This window comes from Arachis stenosperma, chromosome 4 (assembly GCF_014773155.1).
Source record: "Arachis stenosperma cultivar V10309 chromosome 4, arast.V10309.gnm1.PFL2, whole genome shotgun sequence".
Classification (NCBI taxonomy): Eukaryota; Viridiplantae; Streptophyta; class Magnoliopsida; order Fabales; family Fabaceae; genus Arachis; species Arachis stenosperma.
This window is the reverse complement of record NC_080380.1, coordinates 83,114,030-83,136,681: the sequence shown is the minus strand read 5'-3', so window position 1 is coordinate 83,136,681 and position 22,652 is coordinate 83,114,030. Positions and strand designations below refer to the sequence as shown.

Here is a 22,652-nt window from a genome sequence, read left to right as displayed (position 1 = left end):
TGTTTTCTTCTCTTTCATATGAGCAGGAACAAGGATAAGGGCACTCTTGTTGAAATTGATCCAGAACCTGAAAGGACTCTGAAGAGAAAATTAAGAGAAGCTAAATTACAACAATCCAGAAACAACCTTTCAGAAATTTTCGAACAAGAGAAGGAGATGGCAGCCGAAAATAATAATAATGCAAGGAGAATGCTTGGTGACTTCACAAAGCCAACGTCCAAGTTTGATGGAAGAAGCATCTCTATTCCTGCCATTGGAGCCAATAACTTTGAGCTTAAGCCTCAACTAGTTGCTTTAATGCAACAAAACTGCAAGTTTTATGGACTTCCATCTGAAGATCCTTATCAGTTTTTAACTGAGTTCTTGCAGATCTGTGAGACTGTAAAGACGAATGGAGTTGATCCTGAAGTCTACAGACTCATGCTTTTCCCTTTTGCTGTAAGAGACAGAGCTAGAGTATGGTTGGATTCACAACCCAAGGATAGCCTGGACTCATGGGATAAGCTTGTCACTGCATTCTTAGATAAATTCTTCCCTCCTCAAAAGTTGAGCAAGCTGAGAGTGGATGTTCAAACCTTCAAACAAAAAGATGGTGAATCCCTCTATGAAGCTTGGGAAAGATACAAGCAGCTGACCAAAAGATGTCCATCTGACATGTTTTCAGAATGGACCATATTAGATATATTCTATTATGGTCTCTCTGAATTTTCGAAAATGTCATTGGATCATTCTGCAGGTGGATCCATTCACCTGAAGAAAACGCCTGAAGAGGCTCAAGAACTCATTGACATGGTTGCAAACAACCAGTTCATGTACACATCTGAGAGGAATTCCGTGAATAATGGGGTACCTCAGAAGAAAGGAGTTCTTGAAATTGATGCTCTGAATGCCATATTGGCTCAGAACAAAATGTTGACTCAACAGGTCAACATAATCTCTCAAAATCTGAATGGATTGCAACATGCATCCAACAGTACTAGAGAGGCAGCTTCTGAAGAAGCTTATGATCCTGAGAACCCTGCCATGGCAGAGGTTAATTACATGGGTGAACCTTATGGAAACACCTATAACTCATCATGGAGAAATCATCCAAATTTCTCCTGGAAGGATCAGCAAAAGCCTCAACAAGGCTTTAACAATGGTGGACGCAACAGGCTGAACAATAGTAAGCCATATCCATCATCTTCTCAGCAACAGACAGAGAACTCTGAACAAAACAATTCTAATTTAGCCAATATAGTCTCTGATCTGTCAAAGGCCACTTTTAGTTTCATGAATGAAACAAGATCCTCCATTAGAAATCTGGAGGCACAAGTGGGCCAGTTGAGTAAGAAAGTTATTGAAACTCCTCCCAGTATTCTCTCAAGCAATACAGAAGAAAATCCAAAAGGAGAGTGCAAGGCCATTGACATAGTCAATATGGCCGAATGCACAAAGGAGGAGGAGGACGAAAATCCTAGTGAGGAAGACCTCCTGGGACGTTCCTCAAGCAAGAAGGAGTTTCCTATTAAGGATCCTGAGGAATCTGAGGCTCATCTAGAGACCATAGAGATTCCTTTAAATCTCCTTCTGCCATTCATGAGCTCTGAAGAATATTCATCCTCTGAAGAGAATGAAGATGTGACTGGAGAGCAAGTTGCTCAATACTTAGGAGCTATCATGAAACTGAATGCCAAGCTGTTTGGTAATGAGACTTGGGAAAGTGAACCTCCCTTGCTCATTAGTGAACTAGATACTTGGATTCAGAGAACTCTACCTCAAAAGAAACAAGATCCTGGCAAGTTCTTAATACCTTGCACCATTGGCACCATGAGCTTTGAAAAGCTCTATGTGATCTTGGGTCAGGGATAAATCTTATGCCACTCTCTGTAATAGAGAAGCTGGGAATCATTGAGGTACAACCTGCCTTGTTCTCATTACAATTGGCAGATAAGTCCATAAGACAAGCTTATGGAATAGTGGAGGACGTGCTAGTAAGGGTTGAAGGCCTTTACATCCCTACTGATTTCATAATCCTAGACACTAGGAAGGAGGATGATGAATGCATCATCCTAGGAAGACCTTTCCTAGCCACAGCAGGAGCTGTGATAGATGTCAACAGAGGTGAGTTAGTCCTTCAATTGAATGGGGACTACCTTGTGTTTCAGGCACATGGCCATCCCTCTGTGACAAAAGAGAGTAAGCATGAAGAGCTTCTCTCAGTTCAGAGTCAAGAAGAGCCCACACAGTCAAACTCTAAGTTTGGTGTTGTGAGGCCACAACCAAACTCTAAGTTTGGTGTTCAAACCCCATATCCAAACTCTAAGTTTGGTGTTGGGACCACACTAAATTGACCTGATCACCTTGTGGCTCCATGAGAGCCACTGTCAAGCTATTGACATTAAAGAAGCGCTTGTTGGGAGGCAACCCAATTTTAATTATCTAATTTTATTTTATTTTGTTTCATTGTTATTTTTGTGTTTAATTAGGTACATGATCATGAGGAGTCACTAAAAAATCAAAAAAATTAAAAACAGAGTCAAAAACAGAAGAAAAAATTTTTTTCACCCTGGAGGTAGCGCAGACTGGCGTTCAACGCCAGTAAGATACATCCGGCTGGCGTTCAACGCCAGAACAGAGCACCATTCTGGCGCTGAACGCCAGAAACAAGCAACAACCTGGCGTTAAACGCCAGGAATGTGCACAGAGAGGACAAACTGGCGCTGAACGCCAGGAACAAGCATGAAACTGGCGTTCAACACTAGAAACATGCATTACATGGGCGTTGAACGCCCAGAACATGCACCAATGGGCGTTTGAACGCCAGAATGATGCATGAAGGCATTTTACATGCCTATATGGTGAAGGAATGGTATTTGTTTTCACCTCAGGATCTGTGGACCCCACAGGATCCCCACCTACCACATTCCCACCTTACCTTTTAATCCTAATCACACTCTCTTAATCCAAATCTCATTTCACTCTTCCCCATATCACACTTCCCAAAAACCTTCACCAATCGCCTCAAATCCTCTTCCCAATTACCCCATTCACCATTCACATCAACCTCCTCTTCCCCATAAACCCCACCTACCCTCATAAAATTCAAATTCAATTTCCCACCCAAAATGGCCGAACTCCCACCCTCCCTCTCCCTATAAATAACCTCCCATTCTTCTGCATTTTCACACAACACAAACCCCTTCTTCTCCCATATAGCCGAACCTACTCTCTCCCTCTCTACCATATTCTCTTCTTCTTCTTCTACTATTCTTTTCTTTCTTGCTCGAGGACGAGCAAATTTTAAGTTTGGTGTGGTAAAAGCATAAACTTTTTTTTGTTTTTCCATTACCAATGGCACCTAAGGCCGGAGTTTCCTCAAGAAAAGGGAAAGGGAAAGCAAAAGCTTCCACCTCCGAGTCATGGGAGATGGAAAGATTCATCTCCAAGAGCCATCAAGACCACTTCTATGACGTTGTGGCAAAGAAGAAGGTGATCCCTGAGGTCCCTTTCAAGCTCAAAAAGAATGAGTATCCGGAAATCCGACATGAAATCCAAAGAAGAGGTTGGGAAGTCATAACCAACCCCATGCAACAAGTTGGAATATTGATGGTTCAAGAGTTCTATGCTAATGCATGGATCACTAGGAACCATGATCAAAGTATGAACCCGAATCCAAAGAACTATCTCACAATGGTTCGGGGGAAATACTTAGATTTCAGTCCGGAAAATGTGAGGTTGGCGTTTCACTTACCCATGATGCAAGGTGATGAACGCCCCTACACAAGAAGGGTCAACTTTAATCAAAGGTTGGACCAAGTCCTAATGGACATTTGTGTGGAAGGCGCCCAATGGAGAATAGACTCCAAAGGCAAGCCAGTCCAACTAAGAAGACTGGACCTCAAGCCTGTAGCTAGAGGATGGTTGGAGTTCATCCAAAGATCCATCATCCCTACAAGCAACCGATCTGAAGTTACTGTGGATCGGGCCATCATGATTCATAGCATCATGATTGGAGAGGAAGTAGAAGTTCATGAAGTCATCTCCAATGAACTCTACAAAATAGCCGACAAGCCTTCACACATGGCACGGCTAGCCTTCCCCCACCTTATATGCCATCTATGTTACTCAGCTGGAGTCATCATAGATGGAGATGTCTCCATTGAAGAAGACAAGCCCATCACCAAGAAAAGGATGGAGCAAACAAGAGAAGTTCCTCACGGCCCTCAAGAAGAACATGAGGAAGTTCATCATCAACAAATGCCTCAAGGAATGCACTTTCCTCCCAACAACTATTGGGAGCAACTCAACACCTCCTTAGAAGATTTGAGCCATAATGTTGAACAACTAAGGGTGGAACATCATGAACACTCCATCATTCTCCAAGAAATAAGAGAAGATCAAAGAGCAATGAGGGAGGAGCAACAAAGGCAAGGAAGGGACATAGAAGAGCTTAAGAACATCATTGGTCCCTCAAGAAGAAGACGCCACTAAAGGTGGATTCATTCCTTGTTCTTTATTTCTTTCTGTTTTCGGTTTTTAATTATTGTGTTTATCTATGTTTTGTGTCTTTATTTCATGATCATTAGTATGTAACCATGCCTTAAAGCTATGAATAAATTCCATTAATCCTTCACCTCTCTTAAATGAAAAATGTTTTAATTCAAAAGAACAAGAAGTACATAAATTTCGGAAATAGCTATTGAATTTAGTTTAATTATATTGATGTGGTGACAATACTTTTTGTTTTCTGAATGAATGCTTGAACAGTGCATATGTCTTTTGATATTGTTGTTTATGAGTGTTAAAATTGTTGGCTTTTGAAAGAATGATGAACAAAGAGAAATGTTATTGAGGATCTGAAAAATCATGAAATTGATTCTTGAAGCAAGAACAAGCAGTCAATAGCAAAAGCTTGCGAAAAAAAAAAAGAAAAAAAATGGCAAAAAAAAATTAAAAAAAAAAAGAAGGAGCAGTAGAAAAAGCCAATAAACCCTTAAAACCAAAAGGCAAGGGTAAAAAGGATCCAAGGCTTTGAGCATCAATGGATAGGAGGGCCTAAGGAAATTAAATCCAGGCCTAAGCGGCTAAATCAAGCTGTCCCTAACCATGTGCTTGTGTCATGAAGGTCCAAGTGAAAAGCTTGAGACTGAGTGGTTAAAGTCGTGATCCAAGGCAAAAGAGTGTGCTTAAGAGCTCTGGACACCACTAACTGGGGACTTTAGCAAAGCTAAGTCACAATCTGAAAAGGTTCACCCAGTTATGTGTCTGTGGCATTTGTGTATCCGGTGGTAATACTGGAAAACAAAGTGCTTAGGGCCACGGCCAAGACTCATAAGTAGCTGTGTTCAAGAATCAACATGCTTAACTAGGAAAGTCAATAACACTATCCGAAATTCTAAGTTCCCCAGAGACGCCAATCCCTCTAAACTACAAAGGAAAAAGTGAGATGCCAAAACTGTTCAGAAGCAAAAAGCTACAAGTCCCGCTCATCTAATTATAATTAATATTCATTGATATTCTGGAATTTATAGTATATTCTCTTCTTTTTATCCTATTTGATTTTCAGCTGCTTGGGGACAAGCAACAATTTAAGTTAGGTGTTGTGATGAGCGGATAATTTATACGCTTTTTGGCATTATTTTTAGGTAGTTTTTAGTAAGTTCAAGCTACTTTTAGGGATGTTTTCACTAGTTTTTATGTTAAATTCACATTTCTGGACTTTACTATGAGTTTGTGTGTTTTTCTGTGATTTCAGGTAAATTCTGACTGAAATTGAGGGATTTGAGCAAAACTCTGAAAAAGGCTGACAAAAGGACTGCTGATGCTGTTGGATTCTGACCTCCCTGCACTCGAAATGGATTTTCTGGAGCTACAGAACTCCAATTGGCGCGCTCTCAACGGCGTTGGAAAGTAGACATCCAGGACTTTCCAGCAATATATAATAGTCCATACTTTATTCGAAGAATGACGACGTAACATGGCGTTGAACGCCAAGTACATGTTGCTGTCTGGAGTTAAACGCCAGAAAAACGTCATGATCCGGAGTTGAACGCCCAAAACACGTCATAACTCGAAGTTCAACTCCAAGAGAAGCCTCAGCTCGTGGATAGATCAAGCTCAGCCCAAGCACACACCAAGTGGGCCCCGGAAGTGGATTTATGCATCAATTACTTACTCATGTAAACCCTAGTAGCTAGTCTAGTATATATAGGACATTTATCTATTGTATTAGACATCTTTTGACAGTTTAATCTCTTTGAATATTCGGTCACTTGATCATGGAGAGGGCTGGCCATTCGGCCATGCCTGAACCTCTTTCACTTATGTATTTTCAACGGTGGAGTTTCTGCACACCATAGATTAAGGGTGTGGAGCTCTGCTGTACCTCAAGTATTAATGAAGTTCTATTTTCTTTTATTCAAATCCTCTTTTATTCTTATTCCAAGATATTCATTCGTACCCAAGAACATGATGAAGGTGATGAGTTAGATAACCCTCATTATCATTCTCACTTATGAACGCGCGTGATTGACAACCACTTCCGTTCTACATGCAACCGAGCTTGAACGTGTATCTCTTAGATTACCCAACAGAATCTTTGTGGTATAAGCTAGATAGATGGCGGCATTTATGAGGATCCGGAAAGTCTAACCTTGTCTGTGGTATTCCGAGTAGGATCCTGGGAATCCGGAAAGTCTAACCTTGTCTGTGGTATTCCGAGTAGGATTCCGGTAATGAATGACTGTGACGTGCTTCAAACTTGCAAGTGCTGGGCGTTAGTGACAGACGCAAAAGAATCAAGGGATTCTATTCCAGTAGGCGCGGGAACCAACCAGTGATTAGCCGTACTGTGACAGAGTGCGTGAGCATTAGTTTTCACTGCGAGGATGGGATGTAGCCATCAACCATGGGTGATGCCTCCAGACGATTAGCCGTGCGAGTGACAGCCGCATAGGATCATTTTCCCGAGAGGATTGAAAGTAGCCACCGCTGATGGTGAACCCCTATACAAAGCTTGCCATGGAAAGGAGTAAGAAGGATTGAGTAGAAGCAGTAGGAGAGCAGGCGTCCTTGAGCCATACAGCATCTCCATCCACTTATCTGAAATTCTCACCAATGAATCGGCATAAGTATTCTATCCCTTTTATTATTTCTTCTTTTTATATAATTTTCGAAACCATAAACAATTTTAATCTGCCTAACTGAGATTTGCAAGGTGATCATAGCTTGCTTCATACCAACAATCTCTGTGGGATCGACCCTTACTCACGTAAGGTTTATTACTTGGACGACCCAGTACACTTGCTGGTTAGTTGAACGGAGTTGTGAATTTAACCAAGAGCCACAATAGTTTTTGTGTACATACCAAAGAGCCAATATTATTGATCACAATTTCGTCCACCAACAATCAACAATTGGTCCCTCAAAAAGTGTGTGGCATTTGTTCATGCTATTCCCACTACAAGGATGAGTGCCCAAGCCTTCAAGAAGACAACACTTTGGCGGCTACTCACAATTTCTATAACCGCCCAAATCAAGGGTACTACCAAGGCGGTAATCCTAACCAAGGGCACCCTTATCAAGGAGGAAGCTACAATCAAGGGAGTGGAAATCACAATTAAAATTGGAGAGACAATCATCAACAAGGAAATAGGGACAACAACAACAATGGAGGAGGTCATCAAAGATGGAACAACAACTCACAAAACCGGCCACCATACAACCAACAAAATCCGCCATACAACCAACAAAATCAACAAAGAAACTACCAAATGTACCAACCACCACATCAAAGACCACCACCCAACCAATCACAAGCTCCTCAACTCACATATCCATCCGCCCCCTCTAACCAAGATGATACACTCTGGACCATCATCCAAGGCCAAAAGGAACTACAAAACACACTTGCTTCCGGTCTCACCGGCCTCACCTCTACACTACAAGCTCTTCTTGCACGCATGGACCCACCATCAAATCCCACTCCTTAACCCCCAATCCAAAGTGTCATTCCCTCTCAACCTCAACCCAATCCTAAGGGAGGCATCAATGCCATCACCCTAAGATCCGGAACACAATTAAAAGAGAAGGGAGCAAAGGATTCAAATCCCATCACAACCGCTCAAGAGGAGGAGAGAATAGATATAGAAGAGGTAGTGGAAGAGGAGACACCACAAGTCATAGTTGAGGATGAAGAAGCTCAACTCACAAAAGAGACCCCCAAGACTAAGAGAACCTTGGAAGAAGTACTTGCTCAACCGCTCCCATTTCCAACACTTGCAAAGAAAGCTAGGAAGCTCATAGAACTTGACCCCAAAATGATAGAAATGTTCAAGAAAGTCGAGGTAACCATCCCCCTCTTTGATGCTATCCATCAAGTTCCTAGATATGCAAAATTCCTTAAAGATCTATGCATGAATAAGGATAGAATTCTTGAATTGGAAACCATCCCATTGGGGAGTTCTATTTCCGCTTTAATGGGAGCATTGCCCGAGAAGTGTGATGACCCGGGCCCTTGTATGGTCACTTGCACTGTCAATGGAGTTCAATCCCTAGATTGTATGTGTGATCTCGGTGCATGTGTTAGCATTATGCCGCTCTCTGTCTATCGGGTATTGAAGTTACCACCACTGAAAAGGTTGGCGGCAAGATTTGTCCTAGCGGATAAAAGCATAATAACCGTGGTGGGTGTTGCAAAAGATGTATTGGTGAATATCAAAGGGTTGGTGTTTCCGATTGACTTCTATGTCCTTGAGATGCCATCAAATGAACCTGAGAGAGCATCATCTATCTTACTTGGAAGACCATTTTTGAGAACTTCTAGATTTAAGCTAGATGCCTACTCGGGAACCTACTCATTTGAGATAGATAGGAGAATCGTGAGTTTTAGCCTAGAAGAAGCAATGAAGCATCCACCGGAGAATCACTCTCTATTCCGGTGTGACCCAATTGACAACATTGTTGCCGAAGTGCACCTTGCAAAGTTGGATGAGAAGTACATGATTGAAGAAGCAAAAGAAGATCCAAGCAAATTAAACACCACACACCATACAAACCATCCGGAGATTCAAACTTCAAATCATGACAAAAAGATGGAATTGAAGCCACTACCACCCCACCTAAAGTACTCATATCTTGATAAAGCCCACATGCTCCCCGTGATAATTGCAAAAGAGCTAACCCCTCAACAAGAAGAAAAGTTGCTAGATGTCTGACGAATGGATTTTTGATGGTATAGATTTTTACAAATGAAATCTCGTCGAAATATAGTCTCTAAACCAACAATAATCCTCTCATACAAAAATTGTTTGTCACAAGTACAAACCCCTAAAATCTATAAACCGAAGTATTTAAACCTTGGGTCGTTCTCCCTAGGATTTACAATAAAGTGTCTTGTTATTGGTTGTGAGTTATTTTGGGGTTTTAGATGAGAAACATGAATAGTAAATGGTAAGAAAACTTTATTAACAAAGTGGTCTTGGCAAGATTTGGTTGTCAAGGGTCTTCATCATTATCACTAGCCACAAGTATGGTAGTTGCAAGGATTAATCCCACTTAGTCATCCTTAAATCAATTAACAAAGGAAAGTCAAGTGAGTTGTATCAATCCTAGTCCATAAGTCCTAGCTTTCCACTAATTGGATTAATGAAGGCTAGAGTTAATGGCTATCAACTAGCAATCAATTGGACACTAGTGACTCAAGAGGTCCTAAGTTACCTTTCCAAGCCAAGAGTATAAAATTCTACTCTAAAATCCAACCAAGCATTTCATCAAACACTTGGAAGGCATAAAAGGAAAGCATAGTAAATTGACAACAAGAATTAATTCTCACAACAATCAAATGTAAAGAATTAACAACAACAATTAAAGGAAACAAGATCTACATGAATTACCTCTTATTGAATTGAAAGAGAAAGGAAGGAACAAAAGTAGATCTACAACAAAACATAAGAACAACATAAAGGAAATTACAAGAAAAGAATGGAAGAAGATGAATGTAGCAACAAAGAATTGAAAGGTAGAAGTAGAAGAAAGCAAAGATTAAAATCTAGATCTAAGAACTAAACCTAATCCTAATCCTAGAGAGAAGTGAGAGCTTCTCTCTCTAGAAACTACTTCTAAACTAAACTAATGACTAAAAAGTGGTTATTGGTCAAAAAGTGATGCTTTCCCCTTAATCCTTCATCCTTTTATTCCTTTCCCTTAGCAATTTGGCGCCAAAAATGGGTTCAGAAACCCTCTCAAATCGCCAGGCACGTGTTGCATTAGTGAGGTCATGTGCCATCATCGGCGCGTGCGCACATGGTACGCGTGCGCGTCCTTGGCCTGTTTCGCAATGTGCGCGCGTGCGCGTGCATGGCTGACTTGCTTCTTTGACTTTTTATGCTTCTCTCCACTTGTTTGCTTTCTTCCTTGCTTCCTTTGATCCATGCATAGCCTATTTCATCCTGAGATTACTAACAAACACGTCAAGGCATCTTATGGAATCAAAGAGGAAATAGAATTCATCAAAATCAGGCTTAAAAAGCATGTTTTTACACTTAAGCACAAATACGGGAGAGATAACAAAATCATGCTAATTCCTAGACTAAATGTGACAAAAGGCTATCAAGATGCTCTAAATTCAATACAAAACAAACCGTCAAATTGGGGTTTGTCAATGTCTTGAGGAAAAATAAAAGGGCAATCGGGTGGAGTTTGGCGGATCTAGTGGGAATAAGCCCCCTAGTATGCGAGCATCGCATATTTCTTGAAGAAGGAGCAAGATCGGTCCGACAACCTCAAAGGAGACTTAATCCAACCATTCTTGAGGTTGTGAAAAAGGAGGTCACTCAGCTACTTGAAGTGGACATCATCTATCCCATCTCGGATAGCGAGTGGGTAAGCCCGGTCCAAGTGGTGCCAAAGAAATCCGGGGTGACCACAATCAAAAATGAAAGCGGTGAACTTATAGCAACAAGGGTGCAAAATTCTTGGAGGGTATGCATAGACTACCGAAGATTGAATGCGGCCACAAGAAAAGATCACTTTCCACTACCGTTCATTGATCAAATGCTTGATCGACTGTCCGGTAAATCATATTATTGCTTTCTTGATGGTTACTCTGGATACTTCCAAATACACATTGCTCTAGAGGACCAAGAAAAAACAACATTTACTTGCCCCTTTGGAACGTATGCTTACAAGCATATGCCATTTGGCCTATGCAACGCACCGGCAACGTTTCAAAGATGCATGATGAGCTTATTTGCGGACTTTCTAGAGCAATGTATGGAAGTTTTCATGGACGACTTTAGTGTGTACGGTGATTCATTTGATCATTGCTTAAACAACCTTGAAAAAGTCTTAGAGAGATGCACCAAAACAAACCTTGTCTTAAATTTTGAAAAATGTCATTTCATGGTCAAACAAGGCATTGTTTTGGGACACATTGTTTCAAAAGAAGGCATCTCCGTAGATCCGGCAAAAATAAATGTCATATCTAGTTTGCCTTACCCCTCCTCCAAGAGGGAAGTCCGCTCTTTTCTTGGACATGCAGGATTCTACCGGAGATTCATCAAAGACTTTAGCAAGGTGGCCTTACCTCTCTCTCGACTACTACAAAAGGACATTGAATTTGAGCTGAGCAAAGAATGTATGGAAGCATATGACAAGCTTAAAGTGGCATTGACACAAGCCCCTATTGTGCGAGGGCCGAATTGGACTTAACCATTTGAAATCATGTGCGATGCTTCGAATTATGCGATAGGAGCCGCGTTAGCACAACGTGAGGGTAAGATTCCCCATGTCATAGCTTATGCTTCCAAAATACTAGATGGAGCCCAATCCAACTACACTACTACCGAAAAGGAACTCTTAGCTATTGTTTTTGCTTTGGACATGTTCTGAGCCTATCTTCTTGGTTCCAAGGTAGTAGTGTACTCGGATCACGCGGCATTAAAGTACTTGTTGACCAAAAAGGAATCAAAACCGAGATTAATTCGATGGGTGCTTTTGTTACAAGAATTTGACTTGGAGATCAAGGATATGAGTGGTTCCCAAAACTTAGTCGCAGACCATTTAAGTCGCCTCGAACACATAAAAGGCGACACCACTCCTATCAATGACTCCTTTTCTCTAGATGGTTTGCACTCAATCTCGGAAGTAGTTCCTTGGTATGCTCCAATAGCAAACTACTTGGTTTCACGCACCTTCCCTCCCAACCTCAACAAACATCAAAAGGATAAGCTGAAAAGCGAATCCAAATACTATGTTTGGGACTATCCCTATTTGTGAAGGTGTGGAGCGGACCAAATAGTGCGACGGTGCATACCTCAAACCGAATTCCAAGCAATCTTGGACGCTTGCCATTCTTCCAAAGGCGGTGGCCACTACGGCCCCCAAAGAACGGCAAGAAAGGTCCTTGATTGCGGATTTTGGTGGCCAACCCTTCTCAAAGACTCCTCCCTCTATTGAAAATCTTGTCCCCAATGTATTCGGTTTGGAAATATTTCTAAGAAGGATGAAATTCCCCAACAAAATATACTTTTTTGTGAAATTTTTGATGTATGGGGAATCGACTTCATGGGACCATTTCCAAATTCCAAAGGCTTTTTCTACATTTTGTTAGCCGTCGATTATGTGTCAAAATGGGTGGAGGCAATCCCCACCCAGACGGATGATGCTCATGTTGTTTATTCTTTTGTGAGGAACAATATTATTTGTCGTTTTGGCTCCCCAAGAGCAATCATAAGTGACCAAGGATCCCATTTTTGCAACAAAAAATGGATGGCCTCATGAGAAAGTATGGCATCACACACAAAGTTGCCACGGCCTACCACCCTCAAACAAATGGCCAAGCTGAGGTTTCTAACCGGGAAATTAAACATGTGTTGGAAAGGATTGTGAAGCCGAATAGGAAGGATTGGAGCGCTAAGCTCTCCGATGCACTTTGGGCATATCGAACGGCTTACAAAACACCCATTGGCATGAGCCCTTTTAGGCTTGTATATGGTAAAGCATGCCATTTACCGGTGGAAATCGAACACAAAGCTTATTGCACCATAAAGGAATGCAATCTGAGTTTGGGTGGAGCCAGAGTAGAGAGAAAGCTTCAATTGGCGGAATTGGAATGCTTGAGATTAGAAGCCTATGACAATTCTAGACTCCACAAGGAAAAGATGAAAGCCATTCATGACAAGAACATTAGGAGAAGGGAATTTAGACCCGGTGAGCTAGTCCTCCTTTACAACTCAAGGTTGAGATTGCTACCCGGAAAGCTTAGATCAAGATGGGATAGACCTTACCAAGTAGAGAAAGTAGAACCTTACGGGGTCTACCACTTGCGCCACCCATCAAGTCCGGACATTTTCAAGGTAAATGGGCACCGTCTCAAATTGTACCATGGTGAGCAAAGAAAGAACTCCAAGGAATTTGAAGTGTTCCTCTTGAGGGATGCACCTCTTGAACAAGAACTTTGAGCTAGTGGAAGTCCAACTTAAGGACGGTAAACAAAAATGCTAGGCGGGAGACACCCCACCATGGTAAGATCTACCATTTGTACATAGCCATTGAATTCTTCTTTGATTAATACTTGCTCAATACTTGACTTCATGTTTGGTAGCTAGGTATTTGATGAAGTTGTAGCTAGGTTTGATTTCAAGTTTTGTTTCATTTGTTGAGTTCGTTTGGTACTTTATCATGTTAAATCATCCTTCTATAGTGCTTAAGTGGTGATGATTAAATTTTTGACGGTTTAGAATTTTACAAATGAAATCTCGTCGAAGTATAGTCTCTAAACCAACAATAATCCTCTCATACAAAAATTTGTTTGTCACAAGTACAAACCCCTAAAATCTATAAACCGAAGTATTTAAACCTCGGGTCGTTCTCCCTAGGATTTACAATAAAGTGTCTTGTTATTTTGGGGTTTTTGAGATTATAGACAAGAATTATAAATGGCAAAGGAAATAAACTAACAACTAACAAAGCTCTTGGCAAGATATGAGAACTAGAAGTCCTATCCTAGTTATCCTTCTCAATTGTGATGAGAATTGTGTATTGCTCCCACTTAGTTAACCTCTAACCATGGAGGAAAGTCAAGTGGATGAATCAATTTGATTCCTCAAGTCCTAATCAACTCCTAAAGGAAAGACTAGCTTTAGAGGCATTCAAATCAATTAGCAACTTCTAATTATCAACCAACAAAAGGATTAGATAACTCAAGAGTCACTAATTACTCTACCTAGGCCAAGAGGAACAAAACCTACACTAAAATCCAACCAAGCATTTCATCAAACAATTGGAAGGCACAAAAGAAAAGCAAAGCGAATTGACAACAAGAAGAGAATCTAACAACAATTATTGAAAGAAATTAACAACAACAATCAAAAGAAACACAATTATTATGAATTACCTTGAATTGAATTGAAAGAAAGTAGAAGGAACAATACTAGATCTACAACAAAATATAAGAATGGTGCACGAAATTGTGAACAATACTTTTTCAAAACTCTCATAATCCCCGGTAATGGCTCCAGAAACGTGGTAGCTCAATACCATGGCATTACACAACTTCGCACAACTAACCAGCAAGTGCACTGGGTCGTCCAAGTAATACCTTACGTGAGTAAGGGTCGATCCCACGGAGATTGTTAGCATTGAAGCAAGCTATGGTCATCTTGTAAGTCTTAGTCAGGCAAACTCAAATATATATATGATGATGAACGAAAATAATATAAAAGATAAAGATAGTGATACTTATGTATATCATTGGTGTATGAGCTTCAGACAAGTGTATGAAGATGCCTTCCCTTCCGTCTCTCTGCTTTCCTACTGCCTTCATCCAATCCTTCTTACTCCTTTCCATGGCTAGCTCGTGTAGGGTTTCACTGTTGTCAGCAGCTACCTCCCATCCGCGCAGTGAAAGCTAATGCACGCACTCTGTCACAGTACTGCCAATCACCGGTTTGGTTCCCTCCCCTACCGGAATAGAATCACTCTTTTGCGTCTGTCACTAACGCCCAGTAGGTTACAGGTTTGAAGCACGTCACAGTCATTCAATCATTGAATCCTACTCAGAATACCACAGACAAGGTTAGACCTTCCGGATTCTCTTGAATGCTGCCATCAAGTCCTGCCTATACCACGAAGACTCTGATCTCACGGAATGGTTGGCTCGTTTGTCAGGCGAGCACTCGGTTGTCAGGCGATCAACCATGCATCGTGCAATCAGGAATCCAAGAGATATTCACTAAGCCTCAGATGCTTGTAGAACAAGAATGGTTGTCAGTCACCTTGTTCATGAGTGAGAATGGTGATGGGCGTCAATCATCACCTTCATCATGTTGAAGAACAAGTGATATCTTGGATAAAGAACAAGCGGAATTGAATGGAAGAACAATAGTAATTGCATTAATACTCGAGGTACAGCAGAGCTCCACACCTTAATCTATGGTGTGTAGAAACTCCACCGTTGAAAATACATAAGAACAAGGTCTAGGCATGGCCGAATGGCCAGCCTCCAAAGGTCTAAGATAGCATAAAACAAAGATAGCTACCAAAAGTCTCTCTAATACAATAGTAAAAGGTCCTACTTATAGAAAACTAGTACATAGATGAGTAAATGACATAAAAATCCACTTCCGGGCCCACTTGGTGTGTGCTTGGGCTGAGCAATGAAGCTTTTTCGTGTAGAGACTCTCCTTGGAGTTAAACGCCAGCTTTAGTGCCAGTTTGGGCGTTTAACTCCCAATTAGGTGCCAGTTCCGGCGTTTAACGCTGGAATTTCTTGAGGTGACTTTGAACGCCGGTTTGGGCCATCAAATCTTGAGCAAAGTATGGACTATTATATATTGCTGGAAAGCCCAGGATGTCTACTTTCCAACGCCGTTGAGAGCGCGCCAATTGGGCTTCTGTAGCTCCAGAAAATCCACTTCGAGTGCAGGGAGGTCAGAATCCAACAGCATCTGCAGTCCTTTTGAGTCTCTGGATCAGATTTTTGCTCAGGTCCCTCAATTTCAGCCAGAAAATACCTGAAATCACAGAAAAACACACAAACTCATAGTAAAGTCCAGAAAAGTGAATTTTAATTAAAAACTAATAAAAATATACTAAAAACTAACTAAAAGATACTAAAAACATACTAAAAACAATGCCAAAAAGCATACAAATTATCCGCTCATCACAACACCAAACTTAAATTGTTGCTTGTCCCCAAGCAACTGAAGATCAAATAAGATAAAAAGAAGAGAATATGCAATGAACTCCAAAAATATCTATGAAGATCAGTATTAATTAGATGAGCGGGGCTTTTATCTTTTTGCCTCTGAATAGTTTTGGCATCTCACTCTATCCCTTGTAATTCAGAATGATTGGCTTCTTTAGGAACTCAGAATCCAGATAGTGTTAATGATTCTCCTAGTAAAGTATGATGATTCTTGAACATAGCTACTTCTTGAGTCTTGGCTGTGGCCCAAAGCACTTTGTCTTCCAGTATTACCACCGGATACATACATGCCACAGACACATAATTGGGTGAACCTTTTTAGATTGTGACTCAGCTTTGCTAAAGTCCCCAATTAGAGGTGTCCAGGGTTCTTAAGCACACTCTTATTTGCCTTGGATCACAACTTTATTTCTTTCTTTTTCTTTTTTTCTTCTTTTTTTTTTTCGGTTTTTTTTTTTCGTTTGCTTTTTCCTCTCCATATTCGGCCATGTCTATGGCTTTGCACTCTCCTTTTGGATTTTCTTCTGTGTTGCTTGGGAGAGTACTAGGAGGGAGTTCAGTAATTTTCTTGCTCAGCTGTCCCACTTGTCCTTCCAAATTTCTGATGGAGGACCTTGTTTCATTCATGAAACTTTGAGTGGTCTTTATTAGATCAGAGACCATTGTTGCTAAGTCAGAAGTATTCTGCTTTGAACTCTCTGTCTGTTGCTGAGAAGATGATGGAAAAGGCATGCTATTGCTAAACCTGTTTCTTCCACCATTATTGTTATTGAAACCTTGTTGAGGTCTCTCTTGATTCTTCCATGAGAAATTTGGGTGATTTCTCCATGAAGAATTATAGGTGTTTCCATAGGGTTCTCCTAGGTAATTCACCTCTTCCATTGAAGGGTTCTCAGGATCATAAGCTTCTTCCTCAGATGAAGCATCCTTAGTACTTGATGAGCGGATAATTTGTATGCTTTTTGGCATTGTTTTTAGTATGTTTTTAGTCTCTTTTAGTTAGTTTTTAGTATATTTTTATTAGTTTTTAATTAAAATTCACTTTTCTGGACTTTACTATGAGTTTGTGTGTTTTTCTGTGATTTCAGGTATTTTCTGGCTGAAATTGAGGGACCTGAGCAAAAATCTGATCCAGAGACTCAAAAGGACTGCAGATGCTGTTGGATTCTGACCTCCCTGCACTCGAAGTGGATTTTCTGGAGGTACAGAAGCCCAATTGGCGCGCTCTCAACGGCGTTGGAAAGTAGACATCCTGGGCTTTCCAGCAATATATAATAGTCCATACTTTGCTCAAGATTTGATGGCCCAAACCGGCGTTCAAAGTCACCTCAAGAAATTCCAGCGTTAAACGCCGGAACTGGCACCTAATTGGGAGTTAAACGCCCAAACTGGCACTAAAGCTGGCGTTTAACTCCAAGGAGAGTCTCTACACGAAAAAGCTTCATTGCTCAGCCCAAGCACACACCAAGTGGGCCCGGAAGTGGATTTTTATGTCATTTACTCATCTATGTACTAGTTTTCTATAAGTAGGACATTTTACTATTGTATTAGAGAGACTTTTGGTAGAGACTTTTGGGTAGCTATCTTTGTTTATGCTATCTTAGGCCTTTGGGAGGCTGGCCATTCGGCCATGCCTAGACCTTGTTCTTATGTATTTTCAACGGTGGAGTTTCTACACACCATAGATTAAGGTGTGGAGCTCTGCTGTACCTCGAGTATTAATGCAATTACTATTGTTCTTCCATTCAATTCCGCTTGTTCTTTATCCAAGATATCACTTATTCTTCAACATGATGAAGGTGATGATTGACGCCCATCACCATTCTCACTCATGAACAAGGTGACTGACAACCATTCTTGTTCTACAAGCATCTGAGGCTTAGTGAATATCTCTTGGATTCCTGATTGCACGATGCATGGTTGATCGCCTGACAACCGAGTGCTCGCCTGACAAACGAGCCAACCATTCCGTGAGATCAGAGTCTTCGTGGTATAGGCAGGATCTGATGGCAGCATTCAAGAGAATCCGGAAGGTCTAACCTTGTCTGTGGTATTCTGAGTAGGATTCAATGATTGAATGACTGTGACGTGCTTCAAACCTGTAACCAACTGGGCGTTAGTGACAGACGCAAAAGAGTGATTCTATTCCGGTAGGGGAGGGAACCAAACCGGTGATTGGCAGTACTGTGACAGAGTGCGTGCATTAGCTTTCACTGCGCGGATGGGAGGTAGCTGCTGACAACAGTGAAACCCTACACGAGCTTGCCATGGAAAGGAGTAAGAAGGATTGGATGAAGGCAGTAGGAAAGCAGAGAGACGGAAGGGAAGGCATCTTCATACACTTGTCTGAAGCTCATACACCAATGATATACATAAGTATCACTATCTTTATCTTTTATATTATTTTCGTTCATCATCATATATATATTTGAGTTTGCCTGACTAAGACTTACAAGATGACCATAGCTTGCTTCAATGCTAACAATCTCCGTGGGATCGACCCTTACTCACGTAAGGTATTACTTGGACGACCCAGTGCACTTGCTGGTTAGTTGTGCGAAGTTGTGTAATGCCATGGTATTGAGCTACCACGTTTCTGGAGCCATTACCGGGGATTATGAGAGTTGTGAAAAAGTATTGTTCACAATTTCGCGCACCAAGTTTTTGGCGCCGTTGCCGGGGATTGTTCAAGTTTTGAGCAAGCTTTTGGTAACAATGCCTGGGATTGTTCTAGTTTGGACAACTGACGGTTCATCTTGTTGCTTAGATTAGGTATTTTTTTTCGAAATTCTTGAAGATGAATTCTAGAGTTTCATGATGATTTGTTGAAATCTGGCTGGCTGAGAAGCCATGTCTAATCTGATTGGACCGAGGTTTCAACTTATCACCACAAGAGCTTGTTGATTTTCATCAATTTTGCTTTTGGAACAGTGATCTGCTAAGGCTTGGCTGACCTTTGGTCATGTCTAGTGTTTTGGACCGAAGCTTTCTTTGAAAGCTTGGCTGGCTGTGAAGCCATGTCTAATTCCTGGACCGGAGTCTTAGACTAGCATTGCACTGATTCCTGGAATTCTCATTAAGAATTTTGATACCTTTTTCCACTTAATTTTCGAAAAAACACAAAAAAATCAAAAAAATCATAAAATCCAAAGATATTTGCTGTTTCTTGCTTAAGTCTAGTGTCTCATCTTAAGTTTGGTGTCAATAGCATGCATTCATTCATGTGTCTTAAGGGTCTTCAAGTAATTCTTGATGATTTCTTACTCTGATCTTTGAATTCTTTTGGCTTGAGTGTTTATGTGTCTCATATAGTGTTAGTGGTATACAAACTGCTAAGTTTGGTGTCTTGCATGCATTGTTATTTGATTCTTATTGCATTTTGATTATTAAAAATCCAAAAATATTTTTAATTTGTGTCTTTTCAAGTCAATGATACAAAGAATTGAAGATTCAGAACATGCTGCAGAGGAATTATACAGAAAAAGCTGAGCATTCAAAAATGCCCAGTGAAGAAGGCAGACTGGCGTTTAAACGCCAGCCAGGGTACCTGGTTGGGCGTTTAACGCCCAAAGAGGTAGCATTTTGGGCGTTAAACGCCAGAATGTATACCATTCTGGGCGTTTAACGCCAGGATGGTGCTAGGGGGAGAATTTTGTTTTCAAATCAATTTTTTTTCAAGTTTTCAAAGTTTTTCAAAACCAAATCTTTTTCAAATCATATCTTTTCAATCAAATGTTTTCAAAATCAATTTCTTTCCTTTTCCAAAGATACTTACTAACAATTAATGATTTGATTGAACATTTTTTGCCTTTTCTATTAAGGAAGGTTTTATGTTTGAATCATATCTTTTCTTGTTAGGCAAGTCATCAATTTATTTTCAAAATCACATCTTTTCAAATTGTTTTCAAAATCATATCTTCTCAAATTGTTTTCAAATCATATCTTCTCAATCACATCTTTTTAAAACCATAACTTTTCAATCAAATCTTTTTAACCTCATCTTTTTTTTAAATAGCTTTCAATCAAATCTTTTTAATTTCTAATTTCAAAATCTTTTTCAAAAATCACTTGATTTCTTTTTCACTTTTAATTTTCGAAAATTATCAATCAAATTTTCAAAATGTTTTCAAAATCTTTTAATTGAATTTTCGAAAATTCTCTTCCCTCCTTCCCACATCCTTCTATTTATGGAGTACTACTCCTTCTTAATGCACAATTCGAACTCTAACTAATAAAGTTCGAATTTTTCTTCTCCTTCTTCTTACTATTTCTCTTTTCCTCTGACACTTCAAGGAATCTCTATACTGTGACATAGAGGATTCCACATTTTCTTTTTCTCTCCTCTTTCATATGAGCAGGAGCAGAGACAAAGGCATTCTTGTTGAAGTTGATCCTGAACCTGAAAGGACCTTGAAGAGAAAGCTAAGAGAAGCTAAAGCACAACTCTCTTTAGAGGACCTGACCGAATTCTTCAAGGAAGAAGAACACATGGCAGCCGAAAACAACAACAATGCCAACAATGCAAGGAAGGTGCTGGGTGACTTCACTGCACCTACTCCTGATTTCTATGGGAGAAGCATCTCTATCCCTGCCATTGGAGCAAACAACTTTGAGCTTAAACCTCAATTAGTTTCTCTAATGCAACAGAATTGCAAGTTCCATGGACTTCCAATGGAAGATCCTCATCAGTTCTTAGCTGAATTCTTGCAAATCTGTGACACAGTCAAGACTAATGGGGTTAACCCTGAGGTCTACAGACTGATGCTATTCCCTTTTGCTGTAAGAGACAGAGCTAGAATATGGTTGGATTCTCAACCTAAAGAAAGCCTGGACTCTTGGGAAAAGCTAGTCAATGCCTTCTTGGCAAAGTTCTTTCCACCACAAAGATGGAGTAAGCTTAGAGTGGAAGTCCAAACCTTCAGACAGAAGGATGGAGAATCCCTCTATGAAGCTTGGGAAAGATACAAACAATTAATCAGAAGATGTCCTTCAGACATGCTTTCTGAATGGAGCATCATAGGTATTTTCTATGATGGTCTCTCTGAACTATCCAAGATGTCTTTGGATAGCTCTGCTGGAGGATCTCTTCATCTGAAGAAGACGCCTGCAGAAGCTCAAGAATTGATTGAAATGGTTGCAAATAACCAATTCATGTACACTTCTGAAAGGAATCCTGTGAACAATGGGACTAGTCAGAAAAAAGGAATTCTTGAGATTGACACCCTGAATGCCATATTGGCTCAGAATAAAATATTGACTCAACAAGTCAATTTGATTTCTCAAAGTCTGTCTGGAATGCAAAATGCACCAAGCAGTACTAAGGATGCTTCATCTGAGGAAGAAGCTTATGATCCTGAGAACCCTTCAATGGAAGAGGTGAATTACCTAGGAGAACCCTATGGAAACACCTATAATTCTTCATGGAGAAATCACCCAAATTTCTCATGGAAGAATCAAGAGAGACCTCAACAAGGTTTCAATAACAATAATGGTGGAAGAAACAGGTTTAGCAATAGCAAGCCTTTTCCATCATCTTCTCAACAACAGACAGAGAGTTCTAAGCAGAATACTTCTGACTTAGCAACAATGGTCTCTGATCTAATAAAGACCACTCAAAGTTTCATGAATGAAACAAGGTCCTCCATCAGAAATTTGGAAGGACAAGTGGGACAGCTGAGCAAGAAAATTACTGAACTCCCTCCTAGTACTCTCCCAAGTAATACAGAAGAAAATCCAAAAGGATAGTGCAAAGCCATAACCATGGCCGAATATGGAGAGGAAAAGAGAGGAGGAGGACGCCACTGAGGAAGACCTCAGTGGGCGTGTACCAATCTCCTCTAAGTTCCTCAATGAGGAACCATGGGAATCTGAGGCTCAAATTGAGACCATAGAGATTCCATTGGACTTACTTCTGCCATTCATGAGCTCTGATGAGTATTCTTCCTCTGAAGAGGATGAGTATGTCACTGAAGAGCAAGTTGCTAAATACCTTGGAGCAATCATGAAGCTAAATGACAAGTTATTTGGAAATGAGACTTGGGAGGAAGAACCACCTTTGCTCACCAAAGAACTGGATGACTTGTCTAGGCAGAAACTGCCTCTAAAGAGGCAAGATCCTGGGAAGTTTTCTATACCTTGTACCATAGGCACCATGACCTTCAAAAAGGCCTTGTGTGACTTAGGGTCAAGTGTAAACCTCATGCCCCTCTCTGTAATGGAGAAATTAGGGATCTTTGAGGTGCAAGCTGCAAGAATCTCATTAGAGATGGCAGACAATTCAAGAAAACAAGCTCATGGACTTGTAGAGGATGTTTTGGTGAAGATTGAAGAGCATTACATCCCTACTGATTTCATAGTCCTAGAGACTGGGAAGTGCATGGATGAATCCATCATCCTTGGCAGACCCTTCCTAGCCACAGCAAAGGCTGTGATTGATGTTGATAGAGGAGAGTTGATCATTCAA

General features: G+C 40.6%; 1 non-coding gene across 1 annotated transcript; it reads right to left on the bottom strand.

Moving 5' to 3' along the window:
• Window positions 1-21,082: 21,082 nt before the first annotated feature.
• Window positions 21,083-21,190, bottom strand: LOC130978043 (small nucleolar RNA R71). Its single transcript, XR_009085707.1, has one exon. It is a non-coding gene; the product is annotated as a small nucleolar RNA R71 (small nucleolar RNA).
• Between the last annotated feature and the right edge of the window lie 1,462 nt (window positions 21,191-22,652).